The sequence below is a fragment of the Triturus cristatus genome, chromosome 2_1, assembly GCF_964204655.1.
Source record: "Triturus cristatus chromosome 2_1, aTriCri1.1, whole genome shotgun sequence".
In the NCBI taxonomy this organism is placed as follows: domain Eukaryota; kingdom Metazoa; phylum Chordata; class Amphibia; order Caudata; family Salamandridae; genus Triturus; species Triturus cristatus.
Genome location: NC_140581.1, coordinates 516,058,791 through 516,075,489, shown reverse-complemented (window position 1 = coordinate 516,075,489; position 16,699 = coordinate 516,058,791). Strand labels below are relative to the sequence as shown.

Here is a 16,699-nt window from a genome sequence, read left to right as displayed (position 1 = left end):
AAGCCGGTTTGTCATTTCAGCGACCTGTAGTTTTTAGGTCTCGCTTTGCGCTATATAAATCTGTCTTAAAAAAAGTGAACTGACCTGCCCCAGTTCCAATGCAGGGAGAGGCATACTGTAAACAGTGCTGCAGGCGGGGCCTACAGCTTCCTTACGCTTTGAAGCACAGCCCTGTGAACGCAGTGACGTAGTTGAGTAGTTTGCTCTTTAAAACATGGTTTGCTGTAGGTTGGTGTTGTACTGCCCCGAGCTCCATTGGCGCCTTTTTGTTGTCCGAAACCCACTGTATATTGTGAGTGTACTAACACACGAAATGTAAGAGCCGAGTGAGCAGTGTGAAGCGAGTGCTCATTTGAAAGAATAGTTTGTGTGATACATTCACATGTTTCTGCCATTAGAGCTTGGGTGAATTAGCCTGCTGGTGCATTGTGAATGTGGAGTCTGGTGGCAGCTGGCCAGCTCAGCCATAGGTGAGTGGCAGGAGTTCTATTCTCAATGGCAAATTAGACGATTTGGCTGTATTGTTAGCCCTCGCTCCATTACTATTCTATTTAAAATCTATTTCATTATTTTCACTTTCAGTTGAACACAAGCTATACTAAATTTTTCATGTAAAAACAGTAATTATTCCTGAAATGAAATTAGTCCGGCTTCTTTTTGGGAGTTTACTAGAGGATTTTTCGGCCTTAGAGCACATTAATGGCAGGGAAAGATATACAATTCTAAAGCAGTTGGGTAGCTCAGCGGGATGAGCACCTCCTGCAGAGCTTTGTGCAAACACAACAGTGCAAAGGTTTGAGACTGGACGAACTCTGCCATTCATAATTTTCCATTGTAATAAAACAAGTACCAATGAGTTGAACAACTTATACACTTTAAGGGGCATGAGGCATTTTTTGTGGTTTGTGGTGTGTGTTATGTGAATGGCCCCTTCTTTTGTTATTGTGGGAATCTGCGCCAAAAGATTTCTGCTGGTTGTATGTTCATTTGCTGGTGGTGAAAGCTTTCGATATTTGGATTTGTCAACTGTGACTGTGTTTTAAACACCCTGGCACTAGATGGAAACATTAACCGAGGGTGAGGATTATTAATATGGAGATAAAATATGTCATTGTGAGTAGTGAAATTGAGCGCACTTGTCTGCATGTGTCCATCATTGTGTTTATTTGTTGTATAGCTCAAAAATTCCTGGTGGCACACCACCCAGGATAATATCCTGAATAGCTAAACACTTATAAGGTCCCAAAGGTGAGACCTATTGGCTATGCCAATGCTTGTTGTCTCTGGCATGAATCCTATTCATGTTTGGAGTGCTGTCAAATCTATCACAGCTGAGTGCTGAGACCTCTGATCTTCAGCCACATGGCGCCTGCCTTACTGCTGCCATGGCAGCACAGTTCGAATATTACTGTTTAAGCGGCCAATGTAATCCTGAGTAACCAGTGTATGTCAGGACTGGCCAACCGCGCTGCAGTCTGTAGTTTTTTAACCGTGCTGGTGCCACTTCCTCTCCCGCCTTAAAGAAATAGATAGGCGGTGAGGGGGGCTCCTACGAGTGCTTAGACGTTAATCCAAGTCAAACAAAGCCTGCACGAGAGGAGTTTTAAGAAATTCTGCTGGACTGGCTCTTAAAAGGGGGCGCCCTCATTTACCTGGTGGGCTCTTGTAGTGGCAGAGTGAGGGAGGCGAGACACATGTGGTTGGGGATACAACGTTTTATTTATAATGTGCTAATACAGCGGCCCACGAGGAGCAAGCGGGGAGACAACCGCTAGCGAAGAATTACGCTCCCGTCTGCCGATCCGCCGGGCCCCCGCTGACGTCACGGCCGACCTCGAAGTGCGATTGGCCGTGACGTCAGGAGGGCAGGCGGACAGCGAGGAAAGACTGCGTTAGTGCCCCGCGGAGCTAGTCCGCTAACATCGTGTACAACATCTCCCTTATCAACAGAAAAAAATAATAGAACACATTATCATCTCATAACAAAGTCATCAAATCTCCTGGGTGCTTTGACATGCCGTGTCGGCCTGCAAGGGGTTACATACGGGGTTTGTGCCACCCCACCAACACCTGTACCGCTTTGGCCCGGGCTCCCCATGCTGCGACTGTCACACCTCCCTGGTCTGGGGCCTGCGCCCATCTGCCTCTCAACACCTCCCGTGCCATGCAATGTGCTCCCGCTCGTAAGTGCGCTTCCGCATCCGGTCCCACCTTGTGCGGGGGAATTGCCCCCAACCTCATCAACACACATACTTCCGCCAGTGACCTCATTGTCTTGCCATTCAAGCGCGCTATCATCGCTCTCGGACTCACGCATGTGACCACCTTTCATGATGATTTCCTCTTGCCCAGCTTTGAGCTTGACTATGTCGTCCTTGCTACGCCATCCCCCACCTTCCAGACACACGGCCCCTCTAGTTGCTCCGTGTACCCGCAGTGGGGTTTGAAACACAGATTCCCCTTTCATTACTTTGTAGGGCTTCTTCACCAGTACCCAATCTCCCTGCGCAATTTCCTTTGGTTTGGCTCTGTTAACCTTGTCAGCATACAGTTTGTTGCTCTCTTGCTTAGCCACTATGCGCTCCTTGACTCTCAACCCCTCTTCCTGTACATCCTCCGTTCCATCCCTCATGTCATACCACTTGTTGAATTTGGGGGTAAGCTCGCTCATGCACCGTCTCCCTCTCATCAAATAGAACGGCGTATGTCCTGTGACTTCATTAGGCGTGTTATGGAAAGTGTGCACTTTATCAGCCAAAAACGCCTTCACGTTCATTTGAGACGCCACAGCCTGTTGGATACCTTCTTTAAGGAACCTGTTCATCCGCTCGACCTGCCCATTGCTCTTCGGACTGTACAGCGGGGTCTTCTCCTGCTTGATTCCAAGCTTGGCCAGGGAATCTGTCATCTGCCGGGATACCAACTGGGTACCATTGTCGGAAACCATGATCTTCGGCTGCCCCTCCGTCGCGAAGATTTTCTTCAGCACCTTGATCACCCGGTCAGTAGTAACCTCCCTAACGAACTTGTAGTGGATCCATTTGGAGAAGTAGTCCGTAAGGACAATGAGATGCCTGCAGTCATCCGGCAGTATCGTAAACGGGCCTGCGAAATCTATGGCAATCTTGCACCATGGTCCAACCGGAATGTCCACCATCTGCAGTTCCCCCTTGGCCGTCTTCCAATGCTTGTCGGCTCTCAGACACGGCCCGCATCTGTCAATGAAGCCGCAGACGTCGCTGCACATCCCCGGCCACCAGTAGTACTGCTTGAGGAGGTTTTTGGTGGCTGTACTCCCCGGGTGACCTCTATGAGCGATCTTGATCAGCTTGTCCCTCAGACCTTCCGGGGGTACAAACAGTTCATGCCTCTTCAGGAAGCCATCTTCAATCGTAAGTTCCACGCTTATCTGCTGGAAACATCTGAGTGCCCCGTGCAAGTTCCGGACCGGAGGCCAATGAGTCGTCATGTGGTCCACTACCCTTCGGATGGTCACATCTTTTTCCTGGGCAGCCAGCCATTCTTCTTCAGAGATAGACCCCTCGCAGATGGCCGTCGCGTCTACCATCGCCACCACGCACTCCGTGTCGTCCAGGGAACCTTCTTCCTCGCCTGCGATAGGCAAGCGCGATAGGCAATCCGCCCTGCTGTTGAGGCCCCCCTTGATGTGTCTGATGGTGAAGTGGTATTCCTGCAATTTGGACAGCAAGTGCAGGAGTCTCGAGCTGGCTTTTCCATTACCGCGGCCTTCGCCGTCCATCATATAAATCAACGGTTTGTGATCCGTGACTAGCTCGAACTCTTTGCCCCACAAATAGTTCTTCAGTTTCTCCACTGCCCAGACGCACGCGAGCGTCTCCCGCTCGATAGTGCTATAGTGTTTCTCCGCGTCGCTCAGCGACCGGGATATGAACGCGATGGTGCTTTCCTTCTTCCCTTGGAATTGGCAGAACACTGCCCCGATACCTTTGGCGCTGGCATCGACAGTAATGACATTCCGGTGATCCTTGTTATAAGGCTGTAACACTGGAGCCGCAACAATGGCCAGCTTGACCGATTCAAAGGCAGCTCGTTGTTCCTGCGCCATACGTACTTTTCGTTCTTCCGCAGCAGTTTCCTAAGGGGCTCCACTGTGTGTGCGTAACCCTGCATGAACTTCGAGTAGTACTCGCTGAGCCCCAGGAACGACCGCAAGGCGTCCTTGTCTCCGGGACACGGGGCCTCTCGAATGGCCTTCACCAAGTCCTCCTTGGGCGCAATACCATCCGGAGTCAGAACGTGCCCCAGATATTCTATCCTGCCCTCCATGAACTTGCACTTGTCTTTGGAGACCGTCATCCCTTTCTCCCGCAGGATCTCCAGCACCGTCCCCAGCAGCTCCAGGTGCCCCTTCTCATCCTCCGTGTGGATCAGGATGTCATCCTGGAATGCTTCGACGCCCTTCATGTCGCAGAAAAGCAAGTCCATCAACTTCTGGAAAACACCCGACGCTGATGCAAGGCCGAAGGGAAGCCGGACGTACCTGTACGCTCCGAACGGAGTAATGAAGGTGGTCAGTTTTTTGGACTCCTCCGTGAGACACACCTGGTGGTATGCTGACTTCAGGTCTATCAGGGTGAAGAACTTGGACCCTGAAGTGGACGACAGAATTTCTTGGATGTTGGGCAGCGGATGACAGTTCACTAGGATATTCTTGTTCAAGGACCGCAGGTCCACACATAGACGAATGTCCCCTGTCCTCTTCTTCTTGGACACAACTATCGCGGACACCCATTCTGATGCGCCTGCCTCCTCTATCACGCCCTCCTGCTTCAACTTATCGAGGACCTTCTTCAGTTCCCCTCTGACAGAGAGAGGGACCTTATGCTTTATCGGTATTGCCCCTTCTTTCAACTGTACGGCGTGTACAAACCCTCTCACACGCCCCACCTCATTCCTAAAAACGGACTCAAATTCGCCAATGACCTCAGCCAAGCCCCCATGCACTTCGCCAGGATGTATGTAGCCGACCCAGTCATCACGCAGAACAATGGGGTCGTCGGCCCCCGGGACTAGCATCACACCCAGCTTCGCCAGGTCCTTCCACCCCACAAGACTTCTCCCTTTCTCAGCCACATAGACCTTCGTCATCACAGTGCGCCCTCGAAAGGTGAGTGTATCGCAGAAGAACCCTTTCATCACAATATCCTGTTCCCCAAAGGCCTTGGGATTCACATCAGTCTCACGCAATCGCACTCCCTGCCACTTCGCATCAAACGTGGTGTCAGATATCAGGGTTATAGGGGAACCAGAATCAGCCGTAAACTGCAGCTCTACAGCACCAATCAGAACGGAGCCAATAGGCCCCTTCACTCTGCCGTCCTCGGCATCAATGGACAACACTATGTCCGCACTCGCCTCCGCATCGCTATCACTCACCGAGCTCACTTTCATGCCCCCACCCGGTTTCCTTGTCTTGCACACAGCTGCAAAATGGCCCACCTTCCTGCATTTCGTGCAGCTCTTGGTCAGAGCCGGGCACGGCCTGCTATCAGCCAAGTGGTCCCGCGCCCCACATCTAAAACAGGTGAACGGCCTCCTGCCACCCCCTCTATCACTTGCTGCTTTGTCGGGAGTCCTTGACACACTTTTACTTTTGTCCTGCACGTAGCACACCGTTGAAGCCTGACTTTTGCATGCAAGCTCCCTAGTGGACACCATGGAGTGCTCAGCGGCCTTCGCAATGGCCACCACATCTTTCAGGGAAGGGTTTCTACATGACAGCAATCTCTCCTGCACCTTCTTGGAGTGGCAATAGAACACCACCTGATCTCTGATGTAAGTATCGGTCATCTCCGCATATTCACAGTCTTGCGCCAGAACGCGTAAGCAGGCAATGTACTCCTCAATAGTCTCTCCTTCCTCCTGTCGCCGCAGAGCAAACTTATGGCGCCCCACCATGATATTACCTTCCTCGGCATATTGCAGTTCAAGCCGCTTAACCGTCTCCTGATACACATTCAGAGGAGCGGGAGCCCCGGGGGGATCCACGAACACTGGCAGACTGTCAAAAACTTCCTGGCCGGCCTTCCCCAGCAGTCCGAACAACAGCGCCTTCTTGCGTTCGGGGCTATACCCCTCGCCGTCTATGGAAACGATATAGTTCTCAAACGCACGTAGCCACCCTTTCCATTTCATGCACGGCTTACCAGGAGAATCAAGGAACAGAGGAGGTACGCAGATGTTGACCGGCTGAGCCATCGTCGGGGTCAGGGACCGCAGCAGGAGGACGACGACCACAAGGACAGCCACCGGACAGGCACGGCTGGAAGCACGACCTGGAACCTCAGCACGCAGGACTGGACCACGCCTGCAGATGCACCAGCAAGTAGGGCTCCACGCCCACCGGAGCACACTGGGAGGGACAGGGAAGGATGACTCTCACGGCACACCTCCTGGGCACACGAGACAGCAAGGGCCAGCACTCCAACCCCCTCATCAAGTAGCAAACTGCACCACCGGGGCCCAGAAGGGACACGCAGCATCCAGCCAGCAGCAGAACGGACCAAGCGTCGTCAGGACGCCCACGTGATTGCAGGAGGACCAGCAGGGGGCAGCACCGCAGCAATGGAGGAGCACGAGGGGCTCAGGGCACCGGATATCCCACGTGGGCCGCACAGCATCAATTAACCCTCGTCGCCATATGTAGTGGCAGAGTGAGGGAGGCGAGACACATGTGGTTGGGGATACAACGTTTTATTTATAATGTGCTAATACAGCGGCCCACGAGGAGCAAGCGGGGAGACAACCGCTAGCGAAGAATTACGCTCCCGTCTGCCGATCCGCCGGGCCCCCGCTGACGTCACGGCCGACCTCGAAGTGCGATTGGCCGTGACGTCAGGAGGGCAGGCGGACAGCGAGGAAAGACTGCGTTAGTGCCCCGCGGAGCTAGTCCGCTAACATCGTGTACGACAGCTCTCTACTTATTTATCATGGAGACAGCCGCTCAAATTTCAGGTTTGTGGGCGGGTCAGTATTTCACTAACAATGCTCTTGGGTGGTATTCATAAGGAATATGGAGCTTCAGAGCAATGGGCCTGTGTGGTGTGAGGCAAGAAAAAAAGTTTTCCCCAGTATGTGCACTGGTATTTTTTCACAGCAACGGTGTAGGTGGGCTTTGTACCACGATAACTCTGTGTCCCACTGCTCTAAGACTTTCTATTCTAGATTATGACATAGAAGCTGTTCCTGTCACCCCTCTGAGTAATAAACTAACAGTAAATACGAGCACTAACAAAAATGAAAAAGCAAGAAAGTTTACAGACACATTACGCCACCGAGTCCTACACCAATAGGCACTTCGTGTTACAGACATGGTTGCATGTAATATTGTCAACTTTTAAAATGTCGACTTCTTTAAGTTGAAGCTGTCAAGCTGATAATGTCATGTCCTTTAATATTACCAATGGAAATTCTAAAAATGTTGACTTAAAAAAAAAAGTATTTTTTATTACAAGCGGTACCCTTCACAACCCTGAACCATTAAAACCCTGAACTATCTCTTAGTGCTACCCTGCCCAGAACTCTAAAAACCTTTGCTGCCCATTAACCTACACTTCCCTGAGCCTTTAATGCCTTTAATGGCCCCTTAAGGCAACCAATCTCTGAACCATAACAGCCTCTTACGACCCCTTAACATTACCTTCCATGAACCCTACCCATTAACCTACACTTCCCTGAGCCTTTAATGCCCTTAATAGCCCCTTAAGGCAACCAATCTCTAAACCATAACAACCTCTTACGACCCCTTAACATTACCTTCCATGAACCCTAACACTCCTTATTACCCCTTTATACACCCATCAATGAACACTAATCACCCTTACTACTCATTAACACTACCCTTTGCTGAACCCAAACTATTCCTTAACATTTCCCTTACCCTTACAAAACTCTATACCCTCTATTGCTACCCTTCCCTCAAACTTAAAAACCCTAATTGTCCCTTAATGCTACCATTCCCTGAGCAATACAAAACACAAACTACTCTTTTTCCTTGAACCATAAAACACCAAACTACCTGTTATTTTACCATTCCATGATTCCTAAACAAACCCTTATAACCCCTTTACACCACCATCCCCATAACCCTAAAAACCCCTTACTAAGCTTTTATGCTACCCATTCCTGAACCTACCCAATCCTGAACCGTAAAAACCCATAACTGCCCTTTAACTATAGCCTTCCCTGAACCCTGCCAACCCCTTACTAACCCCCTAATGCTACTCTTCTTGGATCCTAAAAAACCTTTACTAGTCCCACGCCTCCTTCCTTACCTCACTGCAACTGCTCATCTCTGCTTTAGAAGGAGGGTGCCCCCGTGCCCCTGCTCTCGGTGCAATTACCTCTGCCTTTTAAGGCACATTTTTCATTTTCTAGTAGTCACACATTTTTATTATTCTAGTTTCTCTGCAGACGACGTTTTGACACATTTTTTCAATCTACTTTTTCTCCGCACTGTATTTTTACTGCAAACCACGGATGCAAACACAGAGTGTGACAGCACCGAGGCAGAGCAGCGAAGAAGTAGTCACGGGTGTGTGCCTTCAGTAAGGCCCACATGACACTTTCGTAGATGTTGTACTTGTGTCATTAGTTGTGTTTTTTTCCATTCTCTTTTAGCGGTATAATGCTGATACATTTTAATGAGGGGATCTCTTTACATTTAAACACCTGTTACATTCAAATTGTCACTGATATAATCTTCTGGCATCATAAGGTTTCGCTTTCATTAAAGCTCGAGACGAACATATCCATATTAGGTTATCCTGACTTTAAACGCTACAGAACAGTTTAAGTAGTAAACTAAGAAGCAATTCAAAAAGCTTTATTTCAACAGTTAGTCATAAAAGCACAACAATACAACACATATCGCACAATAAATAACACATAATACAATACAAGGTAAAAAAAGAATTAAATTCCATATACTGTCAGATATCTAACATTTTTTTAAGAACAATTAAAAGAAAACAGGCAGCAGGTGAATAAACCCTGGATAAAAAATAATCTTAAGAGGAGATAGCAGCAATATTTGTACTTAAAGTGCGAGTGCGTATAATCCAAAACCAGCCCAAGAATTTGGCAACTGCTATAGCTATGCTAGGCCTACAGTCAGAGCCCAAAATTCTCAGTGCAACAGCACATCTCCGAACACCCAACAGGCTACAGATCGGCCTCAGCCATCTCCGCCATGGGGCCGCATATAGCGGACAGACAAAAAAAACATGGGGGATGGATTCTGTCAGTGTCAAACAGCAATGGCATTTATCATCATTTCTAGGGGCCCATTTGCAGGTATAGGTCTTGATAGGCAAGCTACCTATCCTGAACTGAAAGTAAAGTTTTCGATCAATGGGCCTCTCAATCAAATCCCAATAGGCCTCACACACTGGCCAGGATTTAAAATCCAGAAAGCGACCTGTTAGGCTAGTTGGGATGCTGATGTGACCTATAGATGTATAAACCATTTCCCAGTATTTCTGCTTCAGTTGCACCTTTGATGGGAAAACTGCCGTCTCGGGGTTAAGCCAAAGTGTCTCCAAATCCAGTTTAATAAGTAGGGATCTAATCTCTTTTAGCCAACCTATTCTATGGAAGCAGTCACGTAGGATCACATCCTTAAAGCCCAGAGTGTATTGCACAAGTTCTGGAGTGACCCATAGACGCCTCCAGTAGAGGAGTGGTCGAAGCTTTGCTAGGTCCACTATATTTTTCCTCCCAAGATCTAGATGAAGAGGGATCGTAGGAGTACTTTGTGGGACACTTACAAGATTACGTAAGAATTTATTTTCTAGTCTTGCTAGTTGTTTTATATCATTAAATCCCCAGAGCTCAGCTCCATAGAGGGCCGAGCTCACTGCTTTAGCATTATACATTTCTAGTGCAGGAGTGACTGGTTTGGTAAAAGAGGATTTATATTTCTTAGTTAAGCACCCTGTATGCTGGTGCAGTTTTAGAGCTGTGAGATCCAAATGGTGCTTCCAGCCCATATCTTTTTGAAGAGAAATACCCAGGTATGTAAACGCGCTCACCTGTTCTAAGGGCTCATTATTTAATAAAATACTGCCTCTAAAAGATTTATGCTGATTAAAAGCCATAAACTTGGTTTTAGAGGTGTTTATTTCTAGCCCTCTTAAAGTACAAAATTCTGCAAATGCATTAATGGTCTTCTGAAGGCCACTCGGAGTCCTGGAGATGAGCAGAGTATCGTCCGCAAACATGAGGACAGGGACACGATTGCCATCCAGGAGGGGAGCATCGGTGGGGGCCGCCGAAAGATACTCAACTACCCCGTTGATGTACAAGGAGAACAGGGTAGGAGCCAACACGCAACCCTGTCGGACACCCCGCCCAACAGGGAAGGAATCGGTAACCTCCCCCTGTGCCCCCCACCTAACTTTTGCAAAGTTGCCCTCATGTAAGCGGACGAGAAGGGTTAACAGTTCCGGGGCCATTCCCAGGTCACCGAGCACACCCCACAATTTCCTCCGAGGGACCAAATCAAACGCTGATTTGAGATCTACAAAAACAGCGTAAAGTGACCCCTCATTCAGGAGCACGTTCCTCCAGTAAATAGTTATAAATCGAAAAATGTGATCTATAGTATTGGTACAGGAACGAAACCCCGCTTGAAGTGGAGACAAAATGTTAGCTTCCTCCACCCAGGTCTGTACTTTTCCTAGAGCTAGACGACCTATAACCTTTTGTATTGAGTCGATGAGGCTTATAGGCCTGTAATTACTGGGGAGGGATTTGTCTCCTTTCTTATAAACGGGAATTATCTCGGCACCTTTCCAAGATGGGGGCACTAAAGCTCCATTAGCCACTGCATTAGCAAGAAGGGCTATATACTGACACCAAGTTGGCTTATCGCTTAAAAATATATCGGACGGGATTCCGTCCATACCTGGAGCTCTTCCCTTTGCCACACAGTCGAGTGCTATCTCAACATCCTTGATAGAAAACACTGTACCAGAATAGAATTTTTCATAATGTGATGGTAGAACCTCTTCACTGGATGCTCTACCAGCATACTGAGGTCCAAAAAATTCAACCCATAGTGCCTGGGGAACATTATTCTGGGGGGGCTCCGGACGCCCACCCCTATCCCAATTGACAATGCTCCAAAAAATTCTCGAATCCTTTGCTGCACAGGCACTTCTTAAGTCCTGCCACCATGATTCGTCCCAGTCTTTTTTAGCTTTTTTTAGCACATCCCTATAGTGATCCCTTGCACTCCTAACCCCCGATCGATCTCTTGATCTAAGAGCTTTACTTAGCTGCTGGCGAGCCACTCTACATGTGGTATTAAACCAGGTTGCGTCATGGGTTTTCAAAGCCTGTCTTCCTGGCTTAACATCCTTTAGAAAGTAGGTTTTCAAGTTATCAAATAGACTGGTATGGGCTTCTAACACAATTTGTGGAAAATCATCATTATTGACTTTTGACATTAGGAAGTTGGTACTCTTAACTACTTCAGCTTTAAGAGCTTCCAACTTTTCTGAATGTTCAGCTATTTTGTTCCATTTTACATGGCGTTTGTCATTTGCGATCACTAAATCCAAGGTAATAGTTCCCTCAGGATGGGTCGCTTCTCCCTTCCTAGAAGTTGCCCACAAATCAATACATAGAGGGTTGTGATCGCTTTCGAGCCGCCATGTTACCTTCATGTCATCAAGCCTATGCCATATCCTAAGATCAATTAGTATATAGTCGATACGGCTAGTGGAACGCCCATTATCAAAAGTAATTTCTCCTTTCAGATCTGATCTGGTGCGCCCATTTGCAGCCCTAAGACCTCTTTCGAGACACAACGCCTTAAGCTGGATTGCAGCGTTTGACCATTTTTTAACAGGGGGTAGATCAAGCCTCGGGATTCCCCATCTAAGGTCTTGTTCTGTTGAAAGCTCCTGTACCTCGTTACCCAATGGTTCAAATGTAGTGTTAAAATCCCCTGCTACAATTGGAATAATGTGATTGGGAAGATTTTCTAGTTGTAAGTCCAGAGATGTTACAGTCTCTGAGCTAAGTCCTCCCCTCTGACCCCTAGCATACACATTGAAGATAGCAAGGGTACTCTCATTAGCCCTACTGAATTTCAACACTAAGATATCTTTATCAGAGGATTTTAACATTACTACGCTGTAGTCTAGGTTTTGCCGAACCCATGCCACAAGGCCACCTACAGGACGCCCTTTAGGGTTTTTTTCCGCAGGTATATAGAAATTAAGATATCCATCCCTGTACACAGGATCAACAGCCCATGACTCTTGAAATAAGCAAATATCGTATTTGTCAATAAAATTGCCCCAAACAGGAGACGACATTTTCTGGGCAATACCTGCAATATTCCATGATATCATGGCTATTTTACAACCACTATTAAAAGTATTTCTTGGGGACCTACACCTTTCACTTACCAAGGAATTAATAACTGTGTTGTCTGAGGGGATCACTTGTTCAGGTGGACTATTACGAGCAGATACCCCTATTTGATGGTTATTCGTGGGGGGGCATGTGACAACTCGGGTGCTGGTATAGGCAATTATTTCATCCGAGGATTTGTCACTAATCAATATGTTTACTTGGGGATACAATTGAGCAAAATATATATCACACCCCCTATGTCAGACGCATTCCTCCAGATCGGTCAAGGCATTAAATCTATTTTCTAGCCTAAGATCACTAGAGTAACTTAGAAGTGCTCTCCTATCAGTAGCTAAATATGGGTCATTATATAGTAAAGGCATGACATTGTGTCTTAAGGAACTGTGTTTACCAATAAAGAATTCCAATGTGAGTGGAATTATATCAGAGTTCCTTTTCTGAGGTGGCAGTAAATTAACAAGAACATTGGGTAGAACATACATATTAGCAAAGTTTATAACAACACAGTCTCCGCCAAATTTCTTCACATTATTTCCAAGCCATGGAACACGTCTGGCCATTATAATTTCTCTTGCCAGTTGTTGATGACCACCCACTCCTCCAAAGATCATATTCCTGCTAAGCCAATGCAAAGCTTTGTCCATCAACGCAGTTGTTGACTCTACTTGGCCTGGCCTTAGATGGGGAACGTTGGCAAGGACGAGAACCAAAGGGATGACCTCTCTAACAAACGGGAGGCCACTCCCAGTATGGGTTTTATTCACATTCATAGTAGGGGTAGGGACAATGGATGGAGGGTTGTCATTACAGACATTATCGATCTGAGGATTTTGGGTAGGCATGGTTGATGTAGGAAACAGGATGTGAGTGGAAGAGCTTGCCACCACTGGGGGGGGGGCAAATGAGCAACATTCAAGGGAGCTTCCTTCGTTAACACAGGCACAGAGCACTGAGGTTGGTCATGATTTCTTGCTACCAACAACTCCAGAGTAGAATGTTGCGTAGTTGTTGGCATGGCATTAAGCTTCGTTTCCAATGAAGAAAATCTGGCCTCAATTGATGTCAGTCTCTCAGTAATGGGGGCCAATATACCATCCACTTTTTTCTTAATTGCTGCCCAGAGTTTGTTAGGTAGAACCTCCACTTGAGGCTGGGGACCCAAGCCTATTTTAGCAGAACGTCCCACAGTCGGTTTCTTTAGTCGCCCAACTGTAGCCAAGCCCCCTGCTCTTGTACGTCTTGTCTGCATCGGGACTGGGGGGGAAGGGGAGACCTCTACGACCAGGGGCTCTTGGGCATGAGTTGAGGGGGTGGTCGCACAATTCTCGATGGTAAATGGTGGAGACGGCATGTGCTCTGCCTGATCAATTAGGTCCCTGGGGATGCCTGGTGATTGCTGCTGCGTGTTTGAGGCTGGGGTGTTGGGATTGACGTGGATGAGGGAAGAGGTCTTATTCCCCACTCCCATCGACAAACGCCTTTCAGTTCTTTCTATTTCCTCAGTCAGAACACTAGCAGCTCTAACCAAATATGAGTCCAGGGTTGCCCCTACCACCCCTTTTGATTTACTTCCTGTGGGCTTCTTTTTCACCATGATAGTATCTAACAGATGCCACTAGGCACAGTACCTTATTTATTACGTCGAGCGTAGAGGGGGTGCCCAGCCCGGCCTCTTCCGGCCCCGGACGGCCACAGACGGCCCGCCCTTTGCCCGGGCTTAGCCCGGCGCGTCCCGCCCGCGTCCCGCGAGGCGGGTCTCTGCGAGTCTTAAATGCGCCTCCGGGCGCTGTGGTGTCATCAGCAGGTGCGCCGCCGCCGCAAGGGACCTTGGGCAATGTGGTCCGGTGGCGGCAGCGCGGGTAGCAAGGCAAGGCAGGGGCTCCTGGCGTGACCTGCACGATTTTCTGACTCTCGGCGGTGTCGGCGGTGTCAGAGATCCCCCTACGGTATTCTGGTCGACTCCCCCGCTCTGCCGATCTCTGCGGGTCTTAAATGCGCCTCCGGGCGCTGTGGTGTCGTCAGCAGGTGCGCCGCCGCCGCAAGGGACCTTGGGCAATGTGGTCCGGTGGCGGCAGCGCGGGTAGCAAGGCAAGGCAGGGGCTCCTGGCGTGACCTGCACGATTTTCTGACTCTCGGCGGTGTCGGCGGTGTCAGAGATCCCCCTACGGTATTCTGGTCGACTCCCAATTCATTACACTTTTAAATGGGGATCGTTTGATGATCTGCACAGTGTGTGCCAAGAAGCAGCGCATCCAGGAGGGAAGGTGCACTTCAGAGGAGGTCAGGCGGCCACTTAGCGCGCCGAGGGAGTGGGGAGACAGGGAGAAGAGGGGGAAAGTGCGAGTCCCAGGTCAGGAAGAAGGGATGCTGCGCGGTCTCATCCCCTTAAGGCAACCAATCTCTAAACCATAACAACCTCTTACGACCCCTTAACATTACCTTCCATGAACCCTAACACTCCTTATTACCCCTTTATACACCCATCAATGAACACTAATCACCCTTACTACCCATTAACACTACCCTTTGCTGAACCCAAACTATTCCTTAACATTTCCCTTACCCTTACAAAACTCTATACCCTCTATTGCTACCCTTCCCTCAAACTTAAAAACCCTAATTGTCCCTTAATGCTACCATTCCCTGAGCAATACAAAACACAAACTACTCTTTTTCCTTGAACCATAAAACACCAAACTACCTGTTATTTTACCATTCCATGATTCCTAAACAAACCCTTATAACCCCTTTACACCACCATCCCCATAACCCTAAAAACCCCTTACTAAGCTTTTATGCTACCCATTCCTGAACCTACCCAATCCTGAACCGTAAAAACCCATAACTGCCCTTTAACTATAGCCTTCCCTGAACCCTGCCAACCCCTTACTAACCCCCTAATGCTACTCTTCTTGAATCCTAAAAAACCCTTACTAGTCCCACGCCTCCTTCCTTACCTCACTGTAACTGCTCATCTCTGCTTTAGAAGGAGGGTGCCCCCGTGCCCCTGCTCTCGGTGCAATTACCTCTGCCTTTTAAGGCACATTTTTCGTTTTCTAGTAGTCACACATTTTTATTATTCTAGTTTCTCTGCAGACGACATTTTGACACATTTTTTCAATCTACTTTTTCTCCGCACTGTATTTTTACTGCAAACCACGGATGCAAACACAGAGTGTGACAGCACCGAGGCAGAGCAGCGAAGAAGTAGTCACGGGTGTGTGCCTTCAGTAAGGCCCACATGACACTTTCGTAGATGTTGTACTTGTGTCATTAGTTGTGTTTTTTTCCATTCTCTTTTAGCGGTATAATGCTGATACATTTTAATGAGGGGATCTCTTTACATTTAAACACCTGTTACATTCAAATTGTCACAGATATAATCTTCTGACATCATAAGGGTTCGCTTTCATTAAAGCTCGAGACGAACATATCCATATTAGGTTATCCTGACTTTAAACGCTACAGAACAGTTTAAGTAGTAAACTAAGAAGCAAACAAGCCCTCGTGCAGAGCTTTGGTTCCAAAACCACAGGTTTCAAAGGCATAAATCCCAACGCACCTCTTTCTGCATCACAATTAGTAAAGAGCTGCTCCTAAGGTGTATGACACACACTGAGCCTCAATGTCATAGTAAACTCGAGGCCTCAAGCTGCACAAGTATACAACAGCGCAGACAGGCAGAGAAAATGAAGACGTTCTATTTTCATGGTATCTGGAGAGATTGTTCTGGACTGGGGTTTGTCCCAACCATAGACATAACTGGCGAGAGTTTTAGACTATTGTAAATTGTGATTTATTTCAATTTTGAACTGCAAGGAGTTAAGAAACTGAGATTTTGCTGAATGTGGCACACAGTAGGTATGAGCTATTGCGCTAGGTACAACAGATACTTTATTCAATAATCTTACTTCTCACAACAAAGATGCTGTTTTTGGGAGTTTTATTTGTTTACAAACTTTATTGGCGTTTGCATGGATAATCACGTACATTCACATTTTGTCATTTGGTTGAATCACCCCGAATCCCCGTTGTACAAAGCCCCAATGAAACAAGTCATATCTCTCCCCCCCAATAATCTATCTCCATCCATCCCGCCATGTGGTCCTGTTATCTTGGTTTCTCCACTCCCTTACGAAGGCCACAATACCGGTAACAACCATGATGATCCATATTTACTCAGAGGGTCCTTCTCTCTCCCCCAAGTAGTAATAATGCTGTCATACGTTCTCATGCTACCTTATCTCAGGCACCGGCATCCTGAGGCCTC

At 47.9% G+C, this 16,699-nt stretch overlaps 1 protein-coding gene across 1 annotated transcript in view; it reads right to left on the bottom strand.

Annotated features, from left to right (window-relative positions):
* The window catches only part of ATG10 (autophagy related 10), a 549,992-nt gene that overhangs the window by 275,981 nt on the left and 257,312 nt on the right, over positions 1-16,699 (bottom strand). The window lies entirely within an intron of this gene.